Source organism: Amblyraja radiata, chromosome 22, assembly GCF_010909765.2.
Source record: "Amblyraja radiata isolate CabotCenter1 chromosome 22, sAmbRad1.1.pri, whole genome shotgun sequence".
Classification (NCBI taxonomy): domain Eukaryota; kingdom Metazoa; phylum Chordata; class Chondrichthyes; order Rajiformes; family Rajidae; genus Amblyraja; species Amblyraja radiata.
The window spans coordinates 24,500,198-24,519,791 of NC_045977.1; the positions used below are offsets into that span (position 1 = coordinate 24,500,198).

Genomic DNA, 19,594 nt, shown 5'->3' on the forward strand with positions numbered 1-19,594 from the left:
CTAGTGGGTGTAGGATAGTGTTAATGTGCGGGGGTCGCTGGTCGGCGTGGACCCGGTGGGCCGAAGGGCCTGTTTCTGTGCTGTATCTCTAAATTCTCTCCGCAGCTTGCTACTAACCTGGATTCCCTCTTTCCCAGTTCTGCCTCCATTTCCTCCTCCACAGATGCGGTACAGTCTTCAGCTAGTGGTCTTTGCTGCAGAGACGATAACACCATCCTCTCATAGCCTTGCTGACAGAATCGCCACAGAGATCAGCTCCTTCAACTCAGTCCCCCAACCCCCCTTCCTCCACTGTAGTCTGTGATGCCAGCAACTGCACAGCACCTCAGGGGGGCGCAGACGGCAGGTATCATTAATTGAGCTAAACTCCGTGCCCTCTCACTGAAAGCACTGCCTGTTAAATAATACTAATTACACACAAGAGTAATTGTAGTTGAGTTAACAGGGGGCTATGTGGAGTGGAATACTGCAATATTTGTCATTATGTAACTCATCCACCTGATTCTTTACAAAGTGACAGAAATCAACCAGGAGAGAATTAACATTCCAGAGGGTTAGCTCCCCGTCCACACTGCCTCGTGTATTGGTCTCCTCACATGTCACCCAGATTCAATTAGTGGGACGTGTGCAGAATTCTAAGCCACCGAATCAAAGTGAAGCTTGGTAGCTTAATGACTTTCAGCCTCTCCACCCGCCATTTCCCCACACTTACACCTTCTGAGATGGGACAGCCTACACAGAACACACAGGGCACACACCACCCTCTCTCTGTGCTCAGACAAGACTGATGGAGCTATCTGGAGTTTGCTTCCAGCTGGTCCCGCCTTCAGTTTGAGTCAAGTAGCCCAATGTATCTTCCCAACCCGTCTCCCTCTTTGTAAGCAATGAATCTTTTGGAGTATGTTTATTAGAAAAATACCATGAAAGGTCCGCACACACACTCTGCCAATCCACACCACTATCCCACACATACATACACAGGTCCTGCCCATACATGTGCACGTAGCACCTGCTCCCACCAAGTACACACAGACACCCCACCCCCACACACATACATGCACGTTCATAAGCCTCTGCCTGTCGATTAGCACACCCACAGACTGGCACACTCACAAACACACACTCATAGCCCTTACCTCCACACACAGAGCTCCTGCCTGCCCAAGCACTCTTGTACACACGCAGTCTCCATACACATGCGTACATGCACATACTCACTGACCACACAGAAGGCTGAGACCAAGCCTAGGCTTGGCGATCGCTTCGCCCAACACCTCCTCTCGGTTCGCAATAACCAACCTGATCTCCCGGTGGCTCAGCACTTCAACTCCCCCTCTCATTCCGAATCCGACCTTTCTGTCCTGGGCCTCCTCCATGGCTAGTGAGGCCCACCGTAAATTGGAGGAGCAGCACCTCATATTTCGCTTGGGTAGTTTACACCCCAGAGGTATGAACATTGACTTCTACAATTTTAGATAGTCCCTGCTTTCTCCTTCTTTCCCCTCCCCTTCCCAGCTCTCCCACAACCCACTGTCTCTTCCTCTTCCTTTCTTCTTCCCGTCCCCCCCCCACCCCCATGTCAGTCTGAAGAAGGATCTTGACCCAAAACGTCCCCTATTTCCGTAGCTCCATAAATGCTGCCTCACCCGCTGAGTTTCTCCAGCATTTTTGTCTACCTTCGATTTTCCAGCATCTGCAGTTCCTTCTTACACACAGAAGCCTGTGAAAGTCAACTCAATGCATATTATTAAGGCAGAGATGGATATATTCTTGATAAATACTGGTGTCAGAGGGTATGGGGAGAAGGCAAGAGAATGGGGTTAGGAGGAAAAGATAGATCAGCCATGAGTGAATGGCAGAGCAGACCCAATGGGTCGAATGGTCTAATTCTGCTCCTACCACTTATGACCTTATGCCCACCACACCCATGTATATTCAAACAACCTCTCTCCATATACAGGCACACATAGGGATCCCACCCACATGTGGCGCAAACACATGCACACAGCTCATGAAGGCCTGTGTGCGTACAGTCCCTGCATGCGCACAAACATGCTCACATCAGGCAACTAATCCATGAGCTCCCTGATGACACCGAGATTGAATTGGGCACTGGAGAGTTGACTGGAGGACCACTCCGAATACAGAAAACCTTGAAGGAAAGAAGGGGAGCGTGAATAGGCATACAACTAACAGGAGGGAGAGACACAAAAAGCAGGAGTAACTCAGTGAGACAAGCAGCATCAATTCTTCAGACTGAAGAAGGGTCTCGACCCAAAACATCACCCATTCCTTCTCTCCAGAGATGCTGCCTGTCCCGCTGAGTTACTCCAGCTTTTTGTGTCTATCTTCGGTTTAAACCAGCATCTACTTATTCCTTCCAACAGCTAACAGGAGTTGGGGAATCATGAACTTGAGGACATAGGTTTAAAATGAAGGAGGAAATTTAAAAACGACGTGAGGAGCAACTTGTTCACACTGACGGTGGTTTGTTTACAGTATGAACTGCCAGAGGAAGTGGTTTAGGCAAGTACAATAACAACCGTTAAAAAGACATTTGGACTGGCACTTGGGTAGGAAAGTTTTGGGGAATATGGGTTTAACCCTGGCGATCGGAGCTAGCTTAGACAAACATCTTGGTGGGCATGGACGAATTGTGCTGAAGGCCATGTTTCTGTGCAGTGTTACTCTTTGACACTATCAGGCAGGATTATTTCCCCCAGAGGGTGGTTTGATCTGGATCGCACTGCACTGCAGGTGGTGGAGGCAGTGAGTGTCACAACACTGGAGTATCTAGAAAAACACTTGGACCATCAAGGTGTACAAGGCTGGCAAATGGAATTAGCACAACAGGTGCTGACAGTTGAAGGGCTTGTTTCTGTGCAGTATGACTCTGCAACTTTAGGTCCACATTGAGAATGCTCAGAAATGAACGGCTCAATAAATGGGTTTCCTGAAAGCAAAGTCCACAGTGAAATACAAACAGAAAATGTGCAAGGACTCAGCCAGCAGCAGTATCTGTGTAGAGAGGAACAGTACATAGCCAGGAAGTCAGGACATATTTGTAAAGTGTCTATCCAGCTTCAAAATATGTGTGTGTGAAGAAAAATGGGTGAAAATAGTGGAATAAACTGTAAATGCAAATGAATCAACATTTCCCAAGAGGAACAATCCTGAACTTGCAGAGGTTTTCCAATCTGCATCTGTGGTCAAGGTTCATCGTGGCCTCTGCCTCCTGAAGCAGCAACAGGAAACTACAAGATGCTTTTTTGATGATTTACAATCTACCACTTTTCTGATGATTTACAATCTACCAGGAACCAACCCCAAGTTCAACAGCTTCTGATCATAAACCACCACTCCTGACACCTTAAACGGCTCCTTCACAACCAAGTTGTTTAATGAATTGTCCCATTACCAGCCCTTTGTTTTGTACTGTCTACCCCTTACTTCCACCGCTTTCTCAACATCCCCAACACCAACTTCCCAGTCTTGCATATGCACTGTTTTCCAGTTCTGATGAAAGTTTCCGACCTGAACATGGTATTGCTATTGCTTTGTTATTGTCACGTTTCCAGAGCTACAGTCAAAATGTATGTTTTGCCTGGTATCCAGTTGTTACCTGTTTCACTTTGTAGGTTTCTTTCTGATCTGCTGAGTGTTGCCGACATATTGTCAGGAAGAGGGGAGGGGCAGTGGCGGACTGGCCAGGGTGTCAGCTTGCCCAATGGCAAGTGCGCCCCTGATGAAGTGGGCCCCTGATGAAGTGGGCTCCCTATATCAAGTGGGCCCCTGATGAAGTGGGCCCCCTTTGTCTCCTGGCAACCAATATTTTTAGACCCAGTCCGCCACTGGGCAGGGGTGTAGGCAGTGCCCAGTGATGGCGACTGCGGTGGAGGGAGAGGGGTTTCAGTGAGTTTGGTAAACAAGGTGGTCTTGCAGTCTGGTCGACTTAGGCCTGAAGATTGGATGAGGTAGCATTGGGCTCCATGCAGTGGGTGCAACATAAATTAACTGAAAACATCTCTTCATTAGCCACAAACCCATGAGCAACAAATGAGAGAGTTTAGAAGTGACAGTGATGAACTGTTTTAATACAGTGACATACATCCAAAAATAGTTTGCTTTCACTTGGATTTACCCCACAGCACCCAGGGGAAAATCACAACAAATGCATTGTTAAGCTTTGGAGTTTCTGGAAAAAGTGATCAAATGCTGCATGGAAACAAATCGTCTGACCCATCAAACAAACCCACTCAAGGGTTTTCTGAATAAAAATGGAAATTCAACTGGTGTCAACAGACTGCTGGTATATTATCCGAACTGCACTCCCAAGTTCATCACATGACAGGAAATGACTACAGCAAGCTTTCAACCGCACAGCATATCAGATACTCAAAGTAACAAACACTGCCCAAGTTTCCCCAGTATCTGCAGTTGCTAAAGTCCCAGCAATATTGAACCCCCATCACCTGCACAAAGCCCCACGACTTCCACATCACCGGCAATCATCATGATCTACAGCCAAATAAATACCAGTATCAGCAGACTGCAAGACCATGTCGTTTATAGATGTTGAACACACCCCCACCTCCACTGGCATCATCACTGGAACTCCCAAACCACCACCAGGACTATTCAAGCCCACATCCCCCTATTTGCACTATGACAAGACCATCACGATTCCATGTTCAGAGGTAGGAAGCTCACCCCTGCTCTCACCCCCACTCCCAGCCCGATTTATGGGGATCGACTACCTGCAAGTTTGAAGGGAGGACAGGAGATTCTGGACACAATGAACAGATGAGGCTGTCCTGAAGAGACAGTCAGAGTCAACACTTCAGGGTGATGAACCCCCTGGACGCAGCTTCTCCCTCCACAGATGCTGTCTGGCCCACAGTGTTTTCAGCATTCCCTGTTCTTGACCTCGGCTTCCAGCATCAGCAGGATGCTCGATTTTAGCTTAAGTCTAAGTCAAGTTCTGGTGGAAGTAGCTCCACAATCTTGGTGCTGCCCACAGCTGTGGAGTAGTGTGACCACTGATATCACCCGCCAACCACAAGGCTTTACTCAAAGCCAGCATGCCCAGACAAGGGTACGTCTTTAAATTTCTCCAAATATCAGTCTTAAAATCATTTAACAAAAGGGGAAATCCCGCTAGTTTATACAAGAACATGCCAGATCTTAAATCACATTAACATCCTAGAACATTGAATTATACAGCATAGGAGTCAGCCCTTCAGCCAACATTTAAAAGACATTTGGACTGGTAAGGAAAGGTTTAAAAGGATGTGGGCGAAATGCAGGCAGGTGGGACTAATGTAGATAGGGTATTTTGGTCGTCACGGACAAGTTGGGCCGTTAGGCTTGTTTCTGCGCCACATGACTCTATCACTCAAGATCTGTGTCCACCAATCACTGATCACATTTGCCTGTATGGGGTCTATATCCTTCCATTCCCTGCCTGTTCATATTTATGTCCAAAAGCCTCAAACAAAGGTATTGTATCTATTTCCTTCACTTCCCCAGCAGAGCATTCCAAGCACCTACCACTCTCTATGTAAAAACTTGCCCTGCACATCTCCTATACACTTTGCCTCTCTCTTCTGAAAGCTATGCCCTCAAGAGTCATAGTCATAGAGTCTTACAGCATGGAAACCGCCCCTTAGGCCCAACGTGACCACACAACATGTCCCATATCCACTAGTCCCACCTACCTGCATTTGGCCCATATCCCTCTAAACCTGTCCTATCCATGTACCATGTATCCAAAATTCTTAAGGGGTTCGACAGGCTAGATGCAGGAAGATTGTTCCCAATGTTGGGGAAGTCCAGAACAAGGGGGTCACAGTTTAAGGATAAGGGGGAAATCTTTTAGGACAGAGATGAGGAAAACATTTTTCACACAGAGTGGTGAATCTCTGGAATTCTCTGCCACAGAAGGTAGTTGAGGCCAGTTCATTGGCTATATTTAAGAGGGAGTTAGATGTGGCCCTTGTGGCTAAAGGGATCAGGGGGTATGGAGAGAAGGCAGGTACGGGATACTGAGTTGGATGATCAGCCATGATCATATTGAATGGCGGTTCAGGCTCGAAGGGCCGAATGGCCTACTCCTGCACCTATTTTCTATGTTTCTATGTTACCTGTCTAAATGTTTCTTAAATGTTGCGATAGTACCTGCCTCAACTACCTCCATCGGCAGCTCGTTCCATACGCCTACCACCCTTTGTGTGAAAAGGTTATCCCTCAGATTCCTATTAAATCTTTCCCCATCTCTTCTTAAACCTATATCCTCTGGTTCTCGATTCCCCAACTGGTCCCAATGGCCCCACTCCCAATGGAGTAGCACAGGGTACTGTGGGCAATGCCCCCACTCCCAGTTGTGATATTTATAGAATCAGACACCTGATGAGATGTCAGTGGACAAAATGGGGCATGTGGTTATACTGCTGACATGATCAGGCCATACTAAGGCCAGTTACCTCTCCACCTGCACTAACAGGGTGATTATCAGACAGCTCCAGGGGTTCAGTTGGACTTTGTTATTGTGTCAGTTGACTATCTATGGAGGGGAAGATGGTGCATACAAACCAGCCATAGTTAACCATGTGATCCGGCACCTTATGGTAGTGATAACCCTTACATCTGTAAAGGAATGGCTGCATGCAACAACTAACAAATTAGTAAAGGCTCAGGTCATTTTACCCTACTGTAACTGAAATGGTACAAGACACAAAATCAAGATTTACTAGAATGTTGCCTGGGTTTCAGCAACTAAGTTACAGAGAAAGGTTGAACAAGTTAGGTCTTTATTCTTTGGAGCGTAGAAGGTTAAAGGGAGACTTGATAGAGGTCTTTAAAATGATGAGAGGGATAGACAGAGTTGGCCTGTTTCCGTGCTGTAATTGTTATATGGTTATTCCTTCATATTGTCAAGGCTGTTAGATCACAAAGTACTTTGTCACAGGATTAAATATTGCCACCTTGTACACACCATGCATTATTATTTCAAGAAGAGAGCCAGCTGCCACAATACTCCACAGAACAGTACAAGAACCCAATAACAACTTTAATTCATGATGGCTCAAAGAGAGAAAGGTGTCGGTGGTACCAGGAGCACAAGGCATTTGTCTCACTCCACTATAAAGAAAGAGTGGGAGATCTATCACAATTTCAATATGATTTCAAATTTCATCAGATCAACAACAAAAAAAATCATCAGATCAGCAACTAACTAAAAATGGACTCGACTGTTTTTTCCTTCAACGAAACTAAAGTGGAACATGCCACATCTGTAGTTACTCTGACTACCGTCACAGCTCAGTAATTACCACTCATGTAGAACCAGCAGCTAACAGAAAATGCAGAAGTTCTCTCACTCGGGAGTCATTCTCCATTAAGCCACAAGCCACAGGGATTACATGGTACTTCACTTCCACGTCCAGCTCTACCAGTTGGAGAGCTGGCACATATTTTGGATTTTTCTCTGTCCCATCAGGACTTTATACCCATTGGCTAGTTCATAGCAACAGTACTGGAAAAGACAAGCCTTAAGAAAGCAAAGACAGCAGTGAATATATTCAGGAACCAGAGCACTGTTCCTTAAAGGCACCACATACAACAATGTGGACAGGGCATTACATTCAGCTGGGTGACCAGTTCACTAATGGGATCTTCATTTCACTGCATTGTACCCAGCTCTCTGCACATCAAAGAGTTTTCCTTTCAGATGTTCTCATTTATTAAGTACCATAAAACTGTCATACAATTGTGATAGTTGCTGATATATTTGTGCAAGATAATACAAGTTTTATGAGGACTCATTGCAACAGCGACCACAAGCAATTCAAAACGAAAACAAAAAAACACTAAAAACACTAGTAACCTCCGTGGGGAAAGAGACAGGGCAAACATTTCTGACCAAGGACTCTTTTGTCAGTACTGGAAAAGAGAGAAAACATGCATGCTGTTAAATGATAAAAGGTACAAAGTGCTCGAGTAACACAGAAAGCCGGGCAGCATCTCTGAAAAAACATGGATAGGTAATGTTTTGTCTGAAGAAGAGTCCTGATCCAAAACCTCACTTATCCATGTTGCCCACAGTAGCTGCCCGACCCATTGAGTTACTACACCACTTTATCTTTTTTTGTAAACCAACATCTGCAGTTGCTTGAATCTCCATGCTGTTAACTGAATTGAAGAGGGTCGATAATATCTGTAACAGGGTGGAGACCAAGATCGACAAGGTAACTATTTGCAAAAGGCAGCAGTCAGAGGCAGGAGAGGAAACAAAGGAACAAACTGACATGAAAATATCCAATAAAAATAACCTGAAATTGCGCAATTCAACATTGTATCCTGAGGACGTGAGCATACTAAGGCAGGAGATGAGGTACCGTTCCTTGAACTTGCATTGGAACATTGGTGGAGGGTAAACATTTGAAACGGCATGTGAGTGTTCTAGCTGCACTTAAGCATGACTTTGATGGGTGAATATTGCCTTGGAGAATAGGCAGGTTGTGAATGTCACAGATAAACACACTCTTTTTATCAAAGATATACACAAAATGCTGGAGCAACTCAGCGGGTCAGGCGGCATCTCTGGAGAAAAGGAATAGGTGACGTTTCGGCTCGGGACCCTTCTTTAGACTGTAAGATAGAGAAGGCCAGATTAAACAGGGCCAACAACAGATGACCTCAGGAAGGGTGGAGTCCATAATGATCCATTGTTGGCTGGGAAGATGTGCTAACAACAATGATACAAGGCCACCGCTGCACCATCGAGAGCATTCTTACCAACAGTATGGTATGGCAACTGCTCTGTCTCCAACCGGAAAGCACTGCAGAGGGTGGTGAAAATTGCCCAACACATTACCGGTTCCTCGCTCCCCTCCATTGAGTCTGTCCAAAGCAAGCGTTGTCTGCGAAGGGCGCTCAGCATCGCCAAGGGCTGCTCTCACCCCAACCATGGACTGTTTACCCTCTACAGTTCTTACCCTCTACGGCGCTACAGTTCTCTCCATTGCCGGACCAACAGGTCCAGGAACAGCTTCTTCCCTGCGGCTTTACACTACTTAACACTGTACCTCGGTGACCGCCAATCAACCCCCCCCCCCCTGGACACTCCTCCCACAGGAAAAACACTATGACTGTATGCATGTAAATAGATTAATTTATTCATATTCTATGTCGCTCTTCCAGGGAGATGCTAACTGCATTTCGTTGTCCCTGTACTGTACACTGATAATGACAATTAAAGTTGAATCTGAATCTGAATCTGAAGGATGCCAACAGTGGAACTATTGTGAACTAAGGTGGTGGACGGGGGTGTGGAGAGGGGGGGGAAAGGACCGCAGGAGTTACTTGAAATGAGTAAAATCAACATTCATACCACTGCGTCTTAAGCTGCCCAAATAAAATATGAAATGCTGTTCCTCCAATTTGCATGTGGCCAGATTCCGACAGTGGAAGAGGCCCAGGAAAGAAAGGGCAGTATGGGTATGGGAAGGGGAGTTAAAATGTTTGACAACCGGGAGATCGGGTAGGCCAAAGCGGACTGAGCGCAAGTGTTCAGCGAAACAATCATCAAGTCTACGCTTGTTCTGGTCGATATATAGGAGACCACACCGGGAGCACCAGATACGGGAGATGAGGTTGGAGGAGGTGCAAGTAAATTTCTGGCTCACCTGAAAGGACTTTTGGGAATCCTGGATGGAATTGAGGGAGGAGGTATATGGACAGGGAGTTGCGGAGGGAATGATCTCTGTGGAAAGCAGAAAGGGGTGGAGATGGGAAGATGTGTTTAGTGGTGGGATCCTGTTGGAAGTGACAAAAATGTTGGATGATGAAGGGACGGCTGATCGGGTAAAAGGTGAGAACTAGGGGGACTCTGTCCCTGTTATGACAGGTGGAACGGGGAGCAAAAGTGGAACTGCGGCGTACACATGTGTGAGGACCTCATCTATGCTAGAAAGGGGGAACCCCTGTTCCCTAAAGAATGAGGACATCATCTATTGTTATCAACCTCTTTCACCACAAGTCATCATCAACTCATTAACGAAATGCACTCTACAAAGTAATGGTCACCCTGCCCTGTTCAATAACACAATGCTCGGATAATAAAATTCCACAAAACAGAAACATGGACTGCTTCCACATCTCCATGAAGGCAAACACCAGAGCTTCCAGTGCATCAACACAGCCTCTAGCTGACTGAGCTGAAAGGTCAGATTCAAACTCAGCTTATGAACCACAACACAGCAGTGACCTCTGTCCTCTTGAGAAAGACCAACATCCACAGCACCAAATTGTGCCTGGTCAGCTCCACTAGGCAGCTCACATCATTCACTTGGATTGCCAGCTATTGTGCTGGGCGCCACCCTCCGCTGGCACTCTTGTGCCAATGAGAGGATCAGATGGAGGGCAGAATGGCTGTGAGGATGGGTCGGAGTGAGCTGGTGCTGACACTGAGTGTGGCTGTTGTTGGGTCAGGTGTTGACAGATTTCTGGATCCTCGTACTCCCTTGTCATGCCCTGGTGATTGAAGTGGAAGCCCTTGTCTGCTCTATCTCCCCAGCTTCCCCCACCCCAACCCAGAGGTTTCTCCACGGTGGATGACTCAACAGTAGTCACTAGTGGTCACAAACTAAACATTCCTGTGAACGACAATGCAACCCATATTGGTATCGATGAAAATTATTTATGTAGAACCTCACCGATACCTTCTGGATCCTCATGCAGATTGCCCCTGTTGTTTTTTTCTCTTTCCCAGGTTATTCTTTTGCACATAACACCTTTATAGAATATTTTGCGACTTACTTTAATTCTGTATGCCAGTGATGCTTCATGACCATTAAATTTCTTCAAGTGCTTCCCTACAATTATTACTCATAACCAGCCTCTCCTGTCTTTAGTTCCCTGTACCTTGATTAGTACGGGTGTTAGAGGTTATGGGGAGAAGACAGGCGAATGGGGTTAGGAGGGAGAGATAGAGCAGCCATGATTGAATGGCGGAGTGGAGTTGATGGGCCGAATGGACTAATTCTACTCCTATTCCTCATGACCTTATGACCTGTCATGTCCTTTGTTTTTTTCTCTTTATCCTCCCCTCGAAATCCCTCATCATCCAAGGATCCCAATATTTGCTGGCCCTGACCTTTACTCTGAAAGGAACATGTTGGCTCTGTAGTCTTACTATTTTTCCGTTGAATGCTTCCTACTGAGCAGAAATAGATTTGCCTGCAAGTAAATGCTCCCAGTCTGCCTTTGCCAGGTGCTGTCTTATTTTAATTAAATTAGCTTCCCTCCAATTTTAGATTTTTATTGCTGGTCCATCACAATTTTTTTCCTTAACTCCACACATATCAAAGTGGTTATGGTCACAATCTACAAAATGTTCTCCCTGCCTCATGTTCCCTCCACCTTCAGCTATCTCCGGCTACATACACCAAATCTCACCCTCCGTGGACCAACATCGGAGGAGGGCTCAACCCTCGGTGGACTCCGAATTGGTGGTCCAGCAAGGACAATGGGAGGGGGGCCTGGCAGAGGGCTGCCGAGGGTGACGGGGGGACCGGTGTTGGGGGGGGGGGGGGGGGGGCTGCTGTAACGTGCGGCGGCAGGCAGTAGAAAGGATTATTTGGCACTTTTGGAACTTTGTCGGCACCAGTATGTGGCGACACTTGTGTACTGCCTAGGTTGAATGCAAACAAAGCTTTTCACTGTGCCTCAGTGACAATAAAGTATCAACCAGTCATAAACAAGGTCCAGTACTGTTCTTTTCCTCAATGGTCCATCGACATTCTGCACCAAAAAACTTTCCTGGACACAGCTCAAAAATCCCACCCACTTCTGAGCCTTTGACAATAAAACAATCACGGTTAGTATTTAAAAAACTGAAATCCCTTAGTGCTATTATGCTACTTTTATTATATCTATCTGCTAGCTGCCTACATATCTGTTCTTTAAAGGTTCTGGTTATAAATTAAAGACCTTGGTATTTAGCAGCATGCGTGGAATTCCAGAAAAAATCCAAGTGATTTCTTAACACATGTGACGCATGTCGCACACTGGAACAAACTGTGAACTGACAACCATTTCTGGCATAAGGATGGCTCGAGAAAATGTTCAAAATATACAAGGTATAAAAATAACAGACCTGTCAATTCAATTTTAAGCCAACAATCTCATTCTGCAGTGCAAATGGCAGTTACAGTCCACATAATTCCATCCTTTACGGATATAACACCACACAGCTGCGTAATTTAGATTTCAACCCAAGTATTTATGAACCAATATTGATTGTGAAAGACTTGACATATAAAAATGTCAATGGTTGCCAGAAAAACAATGTAACATTTAGCTTCAACAGAAAATCTTCCTCGTATTCCCCACAACAGATACAGACACAGGGGCACCCACAAAAACTAAAATACAATTTATATACAGTCTGCTTTTGAAACCAGCTCTGAACGGTCCTGTCCCTTTCTTAATCCACTATGAGTCTCCCGGCTTTGCTGATCCTGTTCAGTTCTCACTATCTATTCCCACTGATGGCCTGGGCTTGAGCTTTGCTGTAGAAATTGTTAAAACCTCCCCTCCATTTGCCCATCACTGTCATACTCATTACTGCACCTACTCACACACAGTGACGGACTGGGTCTAAAAATATTGGTTGCCAGGAGACAAAGGGGGCCCACCCACAGCCACAATGCTACCATTTAACAGAGGCCCACTTGCCATCACTTGCTATCACTTCATCAGGGGCCCACTTGCCATGGGGCAAGCTGACACCCTGGCCAGTCTGCCACTGCTCACACACTACAACTTCGTAAAGAGCCAGCAGACATCATAAGTGGAAAGAGGTAAAATAAGCCATTTATTCCATCTGACATCTTTACATGCTATCATCATCACATCCCTAGCGGTACTCCTGCACTAATTCAGAGTTGCAGCTTGGTGCACCACAGCTAAAAGCCACATTTCCCTGGCCCGGGGCGTTCTGTCCTGAACATCAGAGTGAAACACTGCAAGCAATACCAGGCCCCAACTTGTCAACTATCTAATAACAACCCCTCTGGAATGCAAAGGTATTCCCTGTGCAAAGCTCTTTAGGGCATGGGGTCACTTGCAGCAACAATCTCTCGTTATAAGCTTGAAACCCAACTGCTCAACACGGAGCATTCTATTTTGAGCATAGAATCAAATAAACCGATGACATCTGTCCCAATCGACTCGAGTGTGCTTATTCCCACGGTCGCTGTGGCAGATGTAAGAGCAGCCTTCCTCAGGGTGACCCCATGGAAAGCAACCGGCCTGGATGGAGTCCCTGACAAAGTAATTAGGAACCTCATGGACTAATGCGTGGGAATGTTCACAGATATATTTTACTTCACCCTGCTCCATTCTGACATCCCCACCTGTTTCAAGAAGACCACTATCATCCCAGTACCAAAGAAAAGCAAGATCTCATGCCTTAATGATCACTTAGTGCCTTGACATCCACCATCATGAAGTACTTCGAGAGGCTGTTTATGGCACACATTAACTCCACCATACCAAGCAACCTTGATCCACTTCAGTTTTCCTACCGCCATCTCCCTGGCTCTACACTCATCCCTGAAACACCTTGATAAGAAAGACATCTATGCCAGACTCCTCGTCATCAATTATAGCTCTGCTTTCAACACCATTATCCCAACAAAGCTCATCTCCAAACTCGTGGAACTTGGAGTCAGTTCTCCCCTCTGCAACTGACTTCCTGACCAACAGACCACAACCAATGATAAGTAACAAAGCATCCTCTATGATTCTTCTCAACACTGGTGCCCGCAAGGATGTGTCCTTAGCTCCTTATTCACATACGTCTGTGCAATAACTATCCATTTCGATGTACGTTCAGAGACAACACCACCGTAGTGGGCCGGATATTGAATAATGATGAGATGGAGATTGAGAAGCTTGTAACTTAGTGTCAAGCCAACAACATCAGCAAGACAAAGGAAACTGTGATTGACTTCAGGAAGTGGAGCAATACACACACTCCAGTAAATAATGACAGTGCCAAAGTGGTCGAGCTTCAAGTTCTAAGAATATTTATTCCCCAATTTGTCCTGGACCAGCCACATCGAAGCTATGGCCCAGAAAGCAAACCAACACCTCTACTTCCTTAGAAGGCTGAGGTGGTTCAGCATGTCCCCAACAACCCTCACAAACTTCTACAGATGCGCCGTAGAAAGCATTTTATCGAGTTTAAAGGCCGCAGACATTGCAGAGTTGTGGACTCAGCCTAGAACATCGCACAAACCAACTTCGCTTTCACTGGCTACACCTCATGTTGCTTTGGCAAGGCCGCCAGCATAATTAAGGACCACTCACCCTGATCACCCTCTCCCATCAGGCAAGGGGTACAGACGTTTAAACGCATATATCCAGATAAAGAGACATTTTCGTCCCAGCTCTCAGGCAACAGAACCGTCCTCTCATCAACTAGAGTGCAGCCTTGACCTCCCAACTACCTCATTGGAGATCTTCGAGCTATCTTTAATCGGGCTTCATCTGACTACAATGTTATATCTTGTACTAAATGTTGTACCTTTAACCTTCTGTGTACTGTGGACCACTTGATTGTATTCATATATTGTCTTTTCCAGTATGCAAACAAAAGCTTTTCACTGTACCTCAGTACACAAAACAATATGAAACTAAACTATTATCGCCATTGATGAACATGGATAATACACCCGTATTCTTCGGGATCATATTTGGTGGGGGGGGGGCGGGGCGGGGGTTGGTTTTCCTGTAGTCAACCTGCTACCAAAAAAATAATGAGATTTCAACGTTAAATCTATTGTGTCCATTTAGATGAGACTGCAGCAGATTGGAAGGTTGGGAAACAAGCCCACATCAGAGATTTGACACTGTTTAGACTCAGATGCTCAGCACCACTGCGGGAGAACATCATTGCTAACAGTGCTGTCCTTTGTATATCCTGGTGAAAAGTAGGTGTGTTAGCTACAGTCATGTCTCGTGCCCAGAAAATCTGTGTGAAAATAAATAGCTCTTGGTACTCAATCAACATCACCAAACAGTAGCCATTTCCACAATTCAGTGGCCATTTACATCTCGACTGCTTGCACTGCAGAACGTTTCCAAGTGAAAATGGCTGCTGTGTACATATCAGTCATTGCATCTCAAAATACCTTATTTTTCATTCATATTTGAAAGATGTGGCAATGAGTTTTATTAAAGCAAGTCATTAATGCCGAGACTGCAATGTTTATTTCTGTGTTCTCCGATTCGTGAAGCCGGAGTAAATCGTGACTGTGTTGCCGGGTGAAATCACTCGGATGAATCAGTTGTTCGGCGATGGTCTTCGGGTGGAGGGTGTGCAGCTAATATCACCAGTCACCGTGTGACATGTCCGAAGCCATGCGCAAATAAAGCGGGATCACCACCCCACTTGTCTGACAGCCTGCTGCTGCCTAGCGCTGCGCGTTTGACGAGGCAGCTCCCAAACACTACATGGATACTGTCCACGCACCCCACGTGTGGCGGGTTCCGGGCAGCCTTGCCCAAGAGGAGCACCGGCCTCTCCCGCAACCGCTGAGATGTTGCACCGCAAGGGCTCCCTTCGCCATCCTCAATCCCGACTGCTCCCTCGATCCACGGGGGGCGAGGGGGGGTAGAGGGGCGGGGGTACTTCAAGCGGCAGCATTGAGAGAACTGCAGAGATAAACTCCCTCCGCAATAATCCGGACTGCTGCCACCAAGACACACACACACACGTCCGGCGTGGGAAACATGTTGACACTGGTGCAGTGTGCGTGAATTCTCCCCCCTCGGCATGTGTCTCAGAAAACCTTGGTGAAAGTTCCACGGCCTCACTGCCCCCGGCCTCTTATCCACGGCAGCCGCTGGCATCAGAAATGTGGCCTTAAAGCCTGATGCACTCCTCATTGGTTACGTACGGGTGTCGAGGGTTATGGGGAGAAGGAAGGCAGGAGAATGGGGTTAGGAGTGAAAGATCGATCAACCATGATTGAATGGCGGAGTAGACTTGATGGGCCGAACGGCCTAATTCTGTTCCTATCACATAGGACCTTTAAATGGCAACAGCTACAGTAAAACACGAACAGGTCCTAGCGTGGGAAATGCGGTAAACAACTGCACAGAGATCACTGGACACTGGACTGTTCACTGGGCAGTGGAACATCATCTCACGGGTGAAGGACCGGCTCATGTCCTGATATTCCACGAGTACTACAAATCAAAACCGGGCATACTTAGTCACTTGCCGAACAGGTATTCATAATCCACTTTAAACACAGAGAGAGGGGGGGGGGGACGCACACTTTATGACTTGACAGACGTACTGAGGAAGGGTCTCGACCCTGAAACGTCACCTATTCTTTTTCACCAGAGATACTGCCTGATCCCCTGAGTTACTCCAGCTTTTTGTGTCTATCTCCGGTTTAAACCAGCATCCGCCGTTCCTTCCTGTACTATAACTCGGACACGAATCGCTCTACATGTCCCCAACCCCATAATTTATTATGCAACATCAACTCATTCCGTGAATCCTCAGAAAGTGTCCAGAATTGTGCAGTCAGGAAATACAAATTACAATGTAATCCATTATACTTTGGGGTTTTAAAAGGAATTAAAATGTCAATATTTTATAAACAAAGACACTCCCCATCTGTTCACACTGAGTCTGTGAACCGAGCAGAACACCAGGAAACTATTCACTCAGTCAGAACCCACCCGAGCAGTTGTACGTTTGCAAACCTACAACAGGAGCGATCTTAGAAGAAAAGAGTGCAATTGGTGTAATTTCCCTCATCTTCCAAATCTGCGACGTGAATAAATAATCAGGACCCAGTGTACTGACCCCGGTTTCCCAAACGTTAGACAGCAGGAATGTAGTGATGCCAGGAAGCCATCGTGTCAGATCTTACTGACTGACTGCAAATTAGCTGGTCATGACTTGTTTCCTGGCGCTCCGAAAGTCCATCACAATACCAGCATCAATTTCAATGTCCACAGCGGAGTCGGTATCTGTGTTCAGCCCAGTATCGGAGTTGCTCTCAATTCAAGTGACCTGACATTGTCTTTTATATTACAAAAATCCACCCAAAGATATTTTTCTCTTAAAACGCCTCAGAAGAAACGGAAATCGTCTTTTAAAGATACCTCAACTCCTCTACCCTACACTGGAACTGGACCCCCTCCGCGGCCAACCTCAGGTTAATAACTCTCACCCTGTGTGTCTCTACAGGGACATTGACTACTACATCGCCCAGGCATTTAGCTTTTCCTGGTGTTTTGAGGTTAGGTCGCCCAAGGAATGAATGAATAAGTTTATTGGCCAAGTATGTGCACATACAAGGAATTTGCCTTTGTGCTCCGCTTGCAAATAACAACACAACATACAGTAACAATTAAGAATGACACATAAAACATTAAACATTAATAATAAAACATTATAGTTTAAACATGTGAATGAAATAAAATACCAGAGCAAAAGGAAGCTACAGACTTTTGGTTATTGAGTAGAGCTACTACTCGTGGAAAAAAGCTGTTTTTTTTGTCTGGCTGTGGCAGCTTCGACAGTCCAGAGTCGCCTTCCAGAGAGAAGTGCTTCAAAGAGTTTGTGGCCAGGGTGAGAGGGGTCAGAGATGATCTTACTTCCGCTTCCTGACCCTTGCAGTGTACAGTTCGTCAATGGGGGGAAGGTTGTAGCCAACAACCTTCTCAGCTGATCGGACGATTCGCTGCAGCTCCCGGATGTATTGCTTGTTGGCTGAATCAAACCAGACCATGATGGAGAAGGCGAGGACAGACTCTACAATGGCAGTATAGAATTGTACCATCATTCCCTGTGGCAGATTGTGTTTCCTCAGCTGCCGCAGGAAGTACATTCTCTGTGGGCCTTTTTGACTGTGGAGTCGATGGTGGGCCCCCATTTCAGGTCCTTGGAGATGATGGTTCCAAGGAACTTAAAAGACTCCACAGATGTGACTGTGGTGTTGTTGATGGTGAGTGGGGGGAGGGGAGGGGGAGCTCTCCTAAAGTCCACTATCAATTCCACTGTCCTAAGTACATTGAGCTCCAGGTTGTTACGAAGGCACCAGGATACCAGCTGTGTCACTTCCTGTCTGTAGGCAGACTCCTCCCCATCCTGGATCAGTCCAATCAGGGTTGTGTCGTCCATAAACTTGAGAAGCTTGACAGAGGACTCTGTGGAGATGCAGTCGTTGCAGTAATCCTTGTCCTTTTGGGTACAGGGACAATAGTGAATTTGAAGCAGGCAGGGACAGAGCAGGTTTGCAGGGACTGGTTGAAAATGTCTGTGTAGACCGGTGCCAGTTGTTCAGAATAGAATAGTTTCTTTATTGTCATTGTAACATGAACCATGTACAACAAAATTTAAAAATGTCAGCCAGTCAGTGCACCATTCAAACATTTCTAAAAGCTAACGAGCTTGAGGGTAGAGAGGGAAACATTGCCCGGTCCTGGAGATTTCTGGCTTTTCTGTCTTCTGAATAGCCTCTCCCCCTCCTCAATTTCTATTGTTGGTGATGGAGAAGTGGCCTGACTGATGTTGGGCAGCAAGGAGGGGGTGGGTAGTGGATGAGGGCCCAGTCTTTGCAGACTGGAGTCAGGCTGTCAGTTGGTGTTAAGTGGTGATTGGAGAGGGATGGGTGGGAAAGGGCCCAGTCTTTGCAGACTGGAGCCAGGCTGTGAGTAGGAGTGAAGTGTTGGTTGGCGAGGATGGGGAGAGGGTACCAGGGTTAAGTTTCTGTTTATCATTCTATGATTGTCCAAGGAGCGGGGGATTTTCCGCTTGTAGCTGGTGATTTCTTGCAAGCCCTTCCAAACTGAAGAAGAGTCACTAGCTGAGAACTTGCTCCTCAACTTCTCAGAGTACCATTCCTTGGCAGCTCTGATTCCTATTCTCAGCTTGTACTTGGCCTGCCTGTAGAAGTCTGCATCCCCGCTCCTGTAGGCTTCATCTTTAGACTGGCGGAGCTGTCTGAGTTGTGCTGTAAACCAGGGCTTGTCATTGTTGAACCAGATCCAGGTCCTTGTGGGAATGCAACTGTCCTCGTAAAAGCTGACATATGATGTCACAGTATCTGTATATTCATCGAGGCTTGTGGTTGCTTCCCTGAACACATTCCAATCAGTGCAGTCAAAGCAGGACTGTAGGTTTTCAATGCCCTGCTCATCGTTCTGACCACAGGCTTAGCAGATTTTAGTTTCTGCTTGTAGGTCGGAATAAGGTGAACTAAACAATGGGAGCCCCCGCCATTGGGCTGACACTCTCAGTGCTGGAGGTCTCACACGTCCTCACACACAATGTTGAAACCATTCACGTTTACCCACGCCCCGATATAAAACACCGGACTGCCTCTAAGAGAGAAGACAGGGCTCCAAAGCCCCATACGTGGCGACTATTTGCATACCTTGGCAATGCAAGCAAATAATTTCACTGTGGCTTGTCACATGTGACAATAAAGCATTAAATTCAATTCGATCTCGGGATCATACCAATTTCACTCCTGAATATAGCTACTCAAGTACCGCTTGC

The 19,594-nt window shown here is 46.3% G+C and overlaps 1 protein-coding gene across 2 annotated transcripts in view; it reads right to left on the bottom strand.

Annotated features, from left to right (window-relative positions):
• prkcb (protein kinase C beta) overlaps nt 1–19,594 on the bottom strand; it is a 138,037-nt gene that overhangs the window by 117,166 nt on the left and 1,277 nt on the right. The window lies entirely within an intron of this gene.